A 12,018-nucleotide genomic window follows, 5' to 3' on the forward strand; every position below is an offset into this window, starting at 1 on the left:
AAAACCTCAATACTTTTTTTTTTTTTTTTTTTTTTTTTAGCATGCCTAGCATTTAAAAACTCCTCTGCCTTTTGTTTTGGCAGAGTTGACCTCAAGTTACACTGGGTTCTTACCCTTTTGCAATAGTTATTACTGAATAAAATCTCTATCACCTTTCCCTCATATTTGGCTTCTGTTATCTTTGACAGTGAAGCTCTTTAACCTGGAGTACTAGGATCTCAGTATCTGCCCTAGAACTCCCCAAAGAGTAGATTCAGTTTCTTTAGAGAAGCATCTTTCAATATTTCACCTAAGCAATAAAATTCCTGCCTATAATCCATTCTGCTTTGGCTATGGAGGGGCCAGGGCCAGGGCTGATCCTTCTGTGCACAGAACTGAACTTCCGCTAACTCCCTGCTCATAGTCTGATGCCTCATTCTTGCACATGTTTATAACATCTCCAAGTCCCTGTCCCTGTCTCTTCAAGCTACTTGCCCCCTTTCTCACCTGTAAGTATGCTCTCTGCTATGCAAACTCCTAATGGGAGCCTACTTTGCCTAGTTTTACTAATTCCTGTGCTTCTTTCTGCTTTCTGCCCTTCAGAATATTGTGGAACTACTTCACCCGTAGAAGGACCTCATCGATTATATTTGCTTGTAGGGATTATATTTTATACTAAAGTGTGTGTGTGTGTGTGTGTGTGTCTGTTTATTGAAACAGAAAATACTATGAATACTTCTTATCTAATAAAATGGGAGACTTTTCTAGGAAAACATGAAATACCAAATATTAACCAAGATGATCTCTCACAATAAGGAAATCATTAAGTGTAGAAAATTATGAACATACATTTTTACAAATTCTCTTTAAAGAGTAGATAATACAGATAGTTTTATAGAAATGAAGATTTTAATCCATAGGAATCTAATAACTTCAAGGGGTATAAATTGATCTAGAGAATAAAAGAATTGTGGATAATTTCCTACCATGTTAGTTCAAAGTTAGAGTGGAAGGTTATCCTACTGAGATATTAATTTTTGCTCCACCTATATGTTTGAATACTCTCATTCTGTAAAGTAGTTGGACCTTTTTTTGTTTTTTTGTTTCAAGGATACTTTCAGACTGAAAGCAGAATAGATAATAGCTCCTGGGTCACTTGTGAAAGATTCAGCTTATGTCAATTATGCTAAATATCTCTGTAAGAAAGGAAACTGACCAGGGCGCCTGAATGGTGGAGTCAGGTAAGCCTCTAACTCTTGGTTTCCACTCAGGTTGTTATCTCAGGGTTGTGAGATTGAGCCTTGCATCAGACTCTGTGCTCAGCAAGGAGTCTGCTTGAGATACTCTCTCTCTCTTCCCCTGACTCTCCTGCTTGTGTGCTCTCTCTTGCTCTCAAATAAATAAATAAATAAATAAATAAATAAATAAATAAATATCTTTAAACAAAAAAGTGGGAGGGGGCACTGATCATAAAGGAAGGACAATAAGAGAAGGGGGGTGGAGAAACACAGAGAGAGAGACAGAGAGGGGGGAGGGACAGAGAGATTCAGAAAGAGGGAGAAAGAACATTCCACATTCTAAAACTTGCCCCGAGATTGGTGTCAACCAATTCAGAGCCTGTGTGCCACTCTCTGGAAGGACTTAATGATCCCATTTTTGAAAACAAAAACTAATAATTCTGTGAGCTGCTCTTCAAAAATTACATTAAAACAAACTCTTAGGTAAATTAGTGAGAAAAATATAAAAAAGTACAAATAAAATAAACAACTAAACAAAACAGTGAGAATTTATAAGATAAGGATTGACTGGTTTGGAACTGGAAATGTATTTATGAAAATATTTCAAAACCTGGTTGAAGAGGTGAGTTTTCTAGCAAAGTGAAAAGGGTCGGAAGTAAGCTCTGAAATAGCAACGTTGATCATAAAAGAAAAGAGAATATTGTCAGGGAAAAAAAAATCAAGAGATCCACAATATTTCACAGATGGTCTAAAGCCATATGGCTCTAATGTTTTCTAAGTTGCTTTGAAACATGGAAAGACAATGTCCAAGTTCTTGCTGTAAATTATTCTCATGAAGAAAACATTATTTTAACATGAAAAATTACATGAGCATGTAAACCTATAAAACCATCGTAAAATTTTAGTTATGACCCCAGATTAAGATTGAATCTTATATTTAAAAAATATGAAGTCCAAGGACCTTAACAGACAATTCATCATAAAAAATATAGAGATGACAAATAAGCATATGAAAAGATTTTCCACATCATTTGTCATCAGGGAAATGCAAATTAGAACAAGGACATAGCATCCACACCTATTAGAATGCTGAGATTCAAAACACTGGCAATGCCAATCACTGGAGAGGATGTGGAGAGACAGGAGCTCTCATCCACTGTTGGTGGAAATACAAAATAGTACAGTAACTAAGGAAGGCAATTAGGCATTTTTCATAAAATTATACACATTCAGACCAGCAATCATGCTCCTTGGTACTTACCCAAAGGAGTTGAAACTTAGATCCACACAAACACTTGCACTGAAATATTTAGAGCAGCTTTATTTATAATTAAGAAAACTTGGAGGTTACCAAGATGTCCCTCAGGAGGTGGATGGATAAATGAACTGTGGGACATCCAGGCAATGGAATATCATCCAGTGCAAAAATTAAAAGAGGTATGAAGCCATTAGACAAAAATGGAGGCACTTTAAATGCATATTACCAAGTGAGAGAAACCAATGATAGTAGTCTCCACACTGTATGACTCCAATGCTATGACATTCTGGAAAAGGCAAAACTGTGGGGACGGTAAAAGATCAGTGGTTGCTAAGGGTTGGACAGAGAGGGAGAGATGAATGGATGGGGCACAGACAATTTTTAGGGCAGTGAAACTATTCTGTGTAATATTCTAATGAGGGATATGTGTCAGTATACATTTGTCCAAACCCATAAAATGAAACATAAGCTATGGACTATGGTCAGTGTTGGCATAAACCATGTGCTTTGGGTGATTCTGATGTGTCAATATGGAACGTCAGTGTAACAAATGCACCGACTTCGCTGGGGAACGTCCATGATGGACGAGGCTGTGCATGTGTGGAGGCAGGGGGTAGTTAGCAAATTGCTGTACTTCTTCTTAATTTTTTCTGTGAACCTTAAACTTAAAAAAGTAAAGACCCAATGTTTTAGTTTTATTTTTTTAAAGATTTTTAAGTAATCTCTATGCTCAATGTGGGGCTCGAAATTACAACCCCGAGATCAAGAGTTGCACACTCCACCGACTGAGCCAGTCCAGTGCCGCAGGCCCCCCAACATCTTAATTTTTAAAATTCAGGTAAAATATTGGTAGACTTAAATATACAGTGTAATGGGAGAATAATTTCCCAAGAATACATGGGAGTTGTACCTAGTAAAAAAAGATTAAAAAAAAAGAGTAATAAAATGATTTATTACAGGATAGTCAAACAGAAAAAAAAAGGGATCATCTTAAATGCTGATAAGCTGATAAGTCAGTATCTAATCTTTATTTTAAAATGCTTAATGAAAAAACAATAATATGCTTATCTTCATAAACATCTGCACATTTACATGCAATGTCTCATTTTTATTCTATTTAACATGACACTAATTTGGAGTACAATGTGTGTGTGTGTGTGTTTTGTTCTCACAAAATTGATTATACTTGGGGCGCCTGGGTGGCTCAGTCGTTAAGCGTCTGCCTTTGGCTCAGGGCATGATCCCGGCGTTCTGGGATCGAGCCCCACATCAGGCTCCTCTGCTGGGAGCCTGCTTCTTCCTCTCCCACTCCCCCTGCTTGTGTTCCCTCTCTCTCTGGCTGTCTCAATCTCTGTCAAATAAATAAATAAAATCTTTTAAAAAAGTTGATTATACTTGACTCTTGGCAAACATGGAATCTTATATGCAAATAATATGTAAAATCCCAGTGTAGCATCATGTGAATAAAGATGAAAACATGCTAGAACCATGTGAATTTTTTTACTAAGTCAAAATTGAGGAGTTTCTTTCTTCTTATGACATAAATGTCCAAACCACTCCAAAGCAAATAAATTTTACCATATGAAAACCAACAACAATTGGCAGAAATGACAGTTAAAAATCACCCTTCAAAAGTTGAAATAAAAATAACGAACTGTGAAATTTTTGAATACTTAAAGTAATAATTCTTCTAAACTAATGAGTTATAGGTCAGTAAATAAAAGGATTCCAGTAGAAAAACAGGCAAAGGGCATAAACTGACAGCTTACAGAAAAAGAATAATAAGTGGTATGTTAAATATGAAAATAGCAACACCACCATACTTAACAAGAAAAATGCAAATTAAAACTTTAATGAGGTACAAATTTTTAAGCTCCTGGTTTGCAAGTAACTGCATGATGATTGGAAGGCAAGCAGTGCGATCTTTTTGAAGGGTGTTTCACAGGTCTAGCAAAGTCAAAAGACCAATTATTTTACCTAGATGCATACCCCACAGATAGGGCTTTAATTTGCATATATCACATGTCCCTAAAGATACCCCTTTGATTTTAGTAATAAAGAACCAGAACAACTTAAATGTTCATCGATATGGGATTGCTAAATAAGCATATTATATATTTACATTGGAATAACACACAAACAATAAAAAATAAAGTTATCTCTCTATGTGTCCATATATAATTATCTCTGAGATCTATATTTGGCAAAATAGCAAGACTCAAAACCATGAGTAGTCTAATATAAAAGAAAGAAGAATCTGATTTGAAACTATATATGAAAGTTCACATGTAAGACTGTGTGGACGAAGAATTTCTGGAAGAATACTAGGGAACAGTGGTTGCTGATGGGGCAGGGAACTCAAAGGCCCTTAGCCGGTTGGGAAATAGAATGAGAACCTTAAACCACTGTGACAAGTCAGACTCTGAGGGACACAAGGGGAGTACAAAGTGAGTCAGTGGAGTGAGGGCTGTTATCCTGCCCCATGAGCCAGATTGCAAGGCTTGGATCTGAGTGCGACAGATGCGTCCAGGTAATGATTGCATGAGCATGGCCAATCTCTGGACCTACGGCTTCATGAACAACCATGTCCCACCTACCTCCCTATCCCTGAGCGGATCCTGTGTTGTAGAGAAATGACTTTTAATCATCTTTTCTATGGAAACCCTTCTGAAAGAGCTACCACAAGAAGTGGAGGGATCTTTTCTGCTGCCCAGTGGCCACAGGGCATGGCAAGCCAAGAGTCCAGAGAGCACTGACCAAGAGACAGGTCACTAATCTAGGTCAGGGGTATGGAGGTAAGTCCCAGCAACGTGGACAGGTGTGCAGACCCAAACCTGCAGGCACAGCCTCAGGAAGCCAGTACAACAGACCCGAGCATGAGGACCAAGACCCGTGACATCTCAGGATGTCTGCAGAAGATGGAAGTTCAAGTAATTAGGCACAGGACATTCAGAATAATATTTTTCTTCTTCTAAATGTATTTGTTTTGCTTCGTGCAAAGAAAGATTGTTTACGGTATTGAAAATAACGTAAAAGGACTATAGAACCTGGCAAAGGACCAAAAGGAGAATTCAAAGAAGAGAGAAATATTATGTTCCTAGGTGGAAAACATCACTATTTCAAACATATCAGTGCTCCTTAAATTCATATTTATATGTTACTTTTTCAATGAAACTTTCAATAACATATTTTTTGTTCCCCAAAAAATGATTGCGGAATCCATCTTGAAGAATAAATATTTGAGGGACGTAGTAAAATATTGACAATGAGAAACAGTACATGAGAATCCAAAAGACAAGATTATAACTACATAAATCTGATATCTGAATTACTTTCAAAACAAAGCAGATTTAAGAGCCCAGAAATAAATGTAATGGTCAGTAGAATATAAGTATGTGGATGGCAGGATCTGTCTTATTCACCAGGCCTGGCTTTGTTGAAAGTGCCAGCTTTCTCCCCTCTTCCTCTCTTTGTCTCTCTCTCTCCATGTGCAAGCACACACACACACACACACACACACACACACACACACACACTCTTGTGTGCAAAAACACACACAATGTAAATGCATGTGTCAACTAATTAATTAAAATAATGAATATGAATAACAGAAAAGTCCAAAATCATTATTATTTACTTAAGTGTACGTAAGAAATTTAAATTGTATATTTTTAGAACACCAAAAATTCATGTATATTTAATACTGCAGAAAAATACTCATAATATCCATTCATGTACAAACCCGTTAACATTTAGCAAACAAAAAAAAAGTGCAAACTCCCAAAGGAAAAATGAACATGAGATATGAGTAAACAATCCAAAAAAGAAAACAATATAAAAGAGAAATATTTTAGTGTTATGAAATTTATAAATATATCGGCATACATAAACAATTGTGGCAGAAAGTTTGAAATTCACTGTCAACATTTTTAAACTGTAAATTTTCTCTGACTCAGCAATTCTCCTTTTCGAAACCAGCCCCACGCAAGCATTGTGGTGATGACAAAGATGGATCCAGATGGGGCATTACAGTATTATTTGCAATAACATTTGTCTTTTAAAGAAAACTTAAATGTCAAACAAAAACAAAAAAAAACCCTATGATTAATGAAGTTAAGATGTAGTAAGATCAGTAATGTGAAAATGTGAAATATACACCAAAATATTGACTTTAAGTATCTTTCAATATTTCAAAATTTTGGTAATTTCCATTTTCTTTTGGTGTCTCTCCTGTGTTTTGAGTTTATGTACACTGAACATTCAAGCTATATAGTTATACCTAATTACTTAAAGCAAATCCTCAGAAAACTTTTAACCAACTGACATACATGGCATAGCCATACATTTTTCTCTTAAATGTACATATCTTAGCCTTAATATGTTTGATTTTTTAAAAATTATGAATTAAAAAATCCAGTAAAACCCAATAAATACATATTTTTGGATATTTAAGTGTTAATGGAAAATTTAAAAGATTACTTGTCTGGACTACATGAACATATATCCAAAAATTAAATTCACAGTTATCAATCCTCAAGGATTTGTTCTCTGCTTTTGCTCTTATGGTGATGATTTTCATTATGACTTTGTGAGCCAGAAACACATCTAGAGTCTTCTCTTCACATTGAACATTTAGAAGACACTAGGAAGGTTTATTATCTCAAAATCACACCATGAAATTGAAACTTTTCATGTATTCTGTTTTCATAGGTTTATCTACTTAATATAAGCCGTTAGGTTAAAAAGTGAAGTATATCGAGACTTGTGGTAGTCTACAAATGAAAAGTATGAAACAATTTACCTAACAGTCTTAAATTTATGACAGTGTGCTGTCATGAAGTATTACCTAAGCCACAGTTTTTAAATCTTTTTCCCTACAAGTATCTTAAAATGTGAAGACACTACTTTTTTAGGCTAAAGTATTCTGGAAATATATTTAGTAGAAAGAAAAAAGATCTACACATCTTATTTTTATCTACAATGGGATGTTTACTTGATTTTTGTATGATTTTATTTCTCTCCCTAGACTGAAACTATGTGGTCTCTGCAAATTTTTTTGGTTATTGTATAAAATAATCATCATATTTATATATTTGTATACTACATTAATGTAAATAAATTAAATGTTATACCTAAATATTTATTTACCTAATATAAATATATTTGTATATTTATAATAATATAATATAATTTATAATAATTATTTATATATCATAATTCTTATGCTTCTACTTAGTATAATAAATATTCAATGATATTAATAGTGCATATTATAATAGTACACAATTAAAATTATAATAAATATTCCATTTATAATAGATATAAGTAGCTATAAACAAAAACTATATGAATATAAGTGAAAATTATAATTCTATTCATATCTTCTCAATCATCATAAAAATGTAATATATAATGGAATCATATAATCATAACTATATACAAGTTTCTTTTATGTTGGAGCTCTGTGGTGGAAGAGCACAGGCTGCTTTTTGACAAAAAAATAAATAGATATGATATCAATAGAGATTTTCTGTTAGTCACCCTTGTTGGCCCTTGGGCTGGCACCCACAAAAGAAAATCAATAGTTCCTTCTATGTGGTAGGACTTTTCAGTCTGCAATATCATTTCATGAAGTCATTGTAGTTGTGAGTTTTCTGCATCTCCTATCATACACTGTATGCTGTATCAGTTTTCTACTGTCGCTCTAACAAATTACCACAAGCTTAGAGGCCTAAAAACAGAAACAAAACAAAAAACCACGTAAGTTTATTTTCTTACGGTTCTGTAGATCAGAAGTCTGACGTGAATCTTCCTGGGTAAAGATCAAGGGCACATTTCTTTCTGCAGCATTTAATAAAGACTTTGTTTCTCTACTTTGAGCAGCATGTAAAGGTCACCTGCATTCCTTGGCTCATGGTCCCGGTCCTCCATCTTCAAAGTCAGCATCATGGGGTAAGTTCTTCTCATGCTGCCATATATCTGACTCTGTCTTCCAATCCCCTCTTCCAACTTTAAGGACCCTAGAGATTACACTGGGCTCACCCGAATAATGAAGGATAAACTCCTTGTCTTAAGATCAGATGATTAGAAATTTTAATTCCATCTTAATCCCCTTTATCATCCAAACCTGATGTTATCATAGGTTCTGGGAATTAGGATGTAGACATCTTTGGGAAGACCATTTTTTTTGCCCTTGATGGGTTGTAAATTATTCTGGTAATTTCTGTAGGATAAAACTTTTGACCTTTTAGTGATTGAAACGTCACACAATTAGGCATGTACAATAATATACAGATATATAAATATAAAAAACACAAGTAGAAAAAAATCACATTGCTGAACATTATGGTAATTTGACTAGAAATACAGGATCTTCACTCAAAAATACTTGCCTCTGGGAAATGGGAAAAATTTGATAAGTGATGAGTAAAGAATATATTGAAACAAAACTGTTTGAGAGAAGAAAAATAAAATTGAAGTTAAGATTTTTCAGTGTGTGGTATCATCTTATTAAATTATTATGCATTGTACTTATTCTTACACAACAGTAGCTAAATACATGATAATTTCCACTCTAGCCATGCATTTATTCTTATTGTAGTCCATCTGTCATGTGTGATAATCTATTAGAAGTCACAAAGGAAGGGAAGTAAGGACAAGGTGGAAAGTGTCATGGTAGTGGTTACAGCCATTGTCATCATCTGGGAGGTAAAGGATTCATTAGATGCTTTACTTCTGTTATTAAATTTTAACAATATTAATAATGGTAAGAACAATTATACACTTCACAAGTGAGTAATTGATGCTGTGAGATAAAATAGACTATCCCAAATCACATAGCTAAAAAGAGGCCTTGTATAAGGACTCAAACCCAGTTCTCTCTGACTGCATAGGCTGTGCCTTGTCCATATCACAATGCCACAGAACAGTAGAAATGCAGCAAGTCCTCATTCTCTCTGCCTGTCTCTAGGTATCTCAGACATCCCACCAATTCATGAGATACTGGGGATGATCCTGGGGAGCAGCTGTTGTAGTAGGTTAAAGTGCTATCTGGTGCTCAAAGTGCATGCATTTGCAGAAAATTCTTAGACAATGTCAATGTAAGTGTCACCAAAAACTACATCACACAAACATCCTTCTCATGTCCAGATCCATATGGTTGTCACTATGCATGGATAGTCTTGGTGACCCACTTCTACCAATGCTTGTAAAACGCTCTTTATCTAGACTCTTCCACAGTATTGATGGGGAGGAGGAAAGCAGCTATGTGAAGGTGGCCTGGTGTACTCCCTCCTGCTACCTCCTGCCTGAATACATGGTGTTTGTGAAAGCCTGAGGTAGGGACAAATGCCTTCTCACAGAGAAGAAAAAATACTTGAGGAGTCCAGTGTTCTGTGTAACTTATTTCTACTCTGATTCTGCTGATGCCCTGCACTGCTAGGTGAGAGGGGTTTTGTTTAATTCATAGGAACAAGTTTAGAACTCTGTAAACATTAGCCTCTCCCTTACATTTATTACCACTGTTTCAATTCAGTTGAACAAATGTTTATTTACACAGTACCACTGGTTTGTAAAATATTCATGACTCCTTGCATTACACAGATAGGTTAATATTATGCTTTTCTTAGAGCTCTGGCCATAGAAGTTTCATATGCTTGAAATGCTGACCACTTTCCAGACTTTGTAAATTTGCTTTCAGCCTATTCAAATTGGTATATATAAGTCATGAAGACTGAGGCATTCAAGCTATCAAACTGTTTTAAAGACTTCCCCCTATGGGACCAAGCAGTTAGAGAATCCCAAGTGGGGTTTGAGTCATGGCTGTAAACCAAATGCCTTACTATCCTAGAAAAAGCTTTGACGTTTCCAGACAGCCTCTTTGAGCTTTCCTATTTCTGCCAGAAGAGTGACCTCACAATGATCCTCATTGACAGCCCACCCTTACCTACAAATCACACACTGGAAGAGCACGGCAGTAGGAGCAAATGTCTGATAGGGCTGTCCCAGCCTGAGCCCTCTAATCTGGAGCAGGGATACTGAGGTAGAGGTGGAGGAGCTGCTGAGGGCCTTAATTAGGCAGACACACACCGAATCTGATTTACCTGAGCCTTCTGTCACCCTGGTCCTTTGTATCTTCCATGTGTCTTCCCTTATCTTTGTTCCCACCCCATCCTCTCCAACTCCACTCTTCCCTTGCTCTCTTCTCATGTCTAGGAAATTCTTATTTACTTAAACATCCATTTTTAGCCCTGATTTAACTTCTTGAACTTACCAATGGATAAAAACTTGATATTCCATGACTCTTTGCTTGAATTTTCCATTGTGTCTCTCCCAACTTCTCCCAATCTCCATTATCTCAGCTTATTTGATCCTTTCTCTGGCTTATTTGATCCTTTCTCTGGAAGATTGACTTTGATTCCACAGAAGGCCCCATTAGTTACCAAGAAATATCACCCTGATCGGTACAAGTTGTTGCCTCTAAAACTGTACCTTTCTTTCATTGCCAGCCCTTATGTGGAGCCCTGTTCTGTGTAAGGGGCAGGGTGTAGACCTAACAGAGGCAGCCCCTTCACTGGGCCTGGAGAAAGAGAGAAAGATGAGCACTGCGGGGAGGAAGAAACACTTCGTGAGCCTCATTGCTCCATTTGAGAAAGATCCTGGATGGCTAGAAAAGCAGGGCTGGAGAGAACAAATCGATGCTTGTAAGAGGAAGGGGGTGGTAATGAAGATCTGGACAAACTGGAAAGAACCTAATGAAATGATAAAACCACTCTTGGAAATTTTTAAGCTGAATAATGAAGGATATCTCAAACTTCTATGTCAAATAAATAATGTTATCAACTATCTTTGTTTCTTTCTCTCATTCTTTTGCTCTCAGTCTTTCCATATGCCCCTTTCTTCCTATTTCTGTGTTTGTGCCTTTCTGACTGTCTTTTTTATTTATCCATTTGTCTTGCCATTTCCACATGTACCATCCAAGCAATGTAGTGAATATCGTTTCAATTTCTTTTCGATCTACTTATTTGTTAATCCAATGATGTCACAAGTACCTGATTCTGAATTATCAATTGTAGTTTAACCTTTCCACAAATGAAAGAAGAGTCTCTTTAATGTAAGCCTGATTTCCAATCTAATAACTAAAAAGCAATGTCATGCTTAAATCGACTCTCTGTAATCCTCCAAATGAGGTGGAGAGATTAGAGAGAACAGGAATTAATAGATCATGGATATTGAATGAGGAAAGTGTTCTTTAATTTAATTCATACTTCAACTCTGATGGACTCTGATAGCTTAGGAATGGAAAAGTACAAAGGGTGAAAACATGACTGATAACAGCTTTGAAGTTTAACATTATAGAGGCAAATGGAAAAAAAAAAAAGTACTGTGTTGAGTGACAGCATACATACCAGAGTAAAGCAGAGTAACATTAAAAAATAATAATAATATTTTAAATATTAAGCTGATTTCAGCCCAGAATATGATTACAAAGAAGATATTTTTGGCAAGCCACATCCCCCTTAACAAAGATTTCAGATGTTAGAA

The sequence above is a fragment of the Ursus americanus genome, chromosome 3 (assembly GCF_024610735.1).
Source record: "Ursus americanus isolate L20-20 chromosome 3, mUrsAme1.1.p, whole genome shotgun sequence".
Classification (NCBI taxonomy): Eukaryota; Metazoa; Chordata; class Mammalia; order Carnivora; family Ursidae; genus Ursus; species Ursus americanus.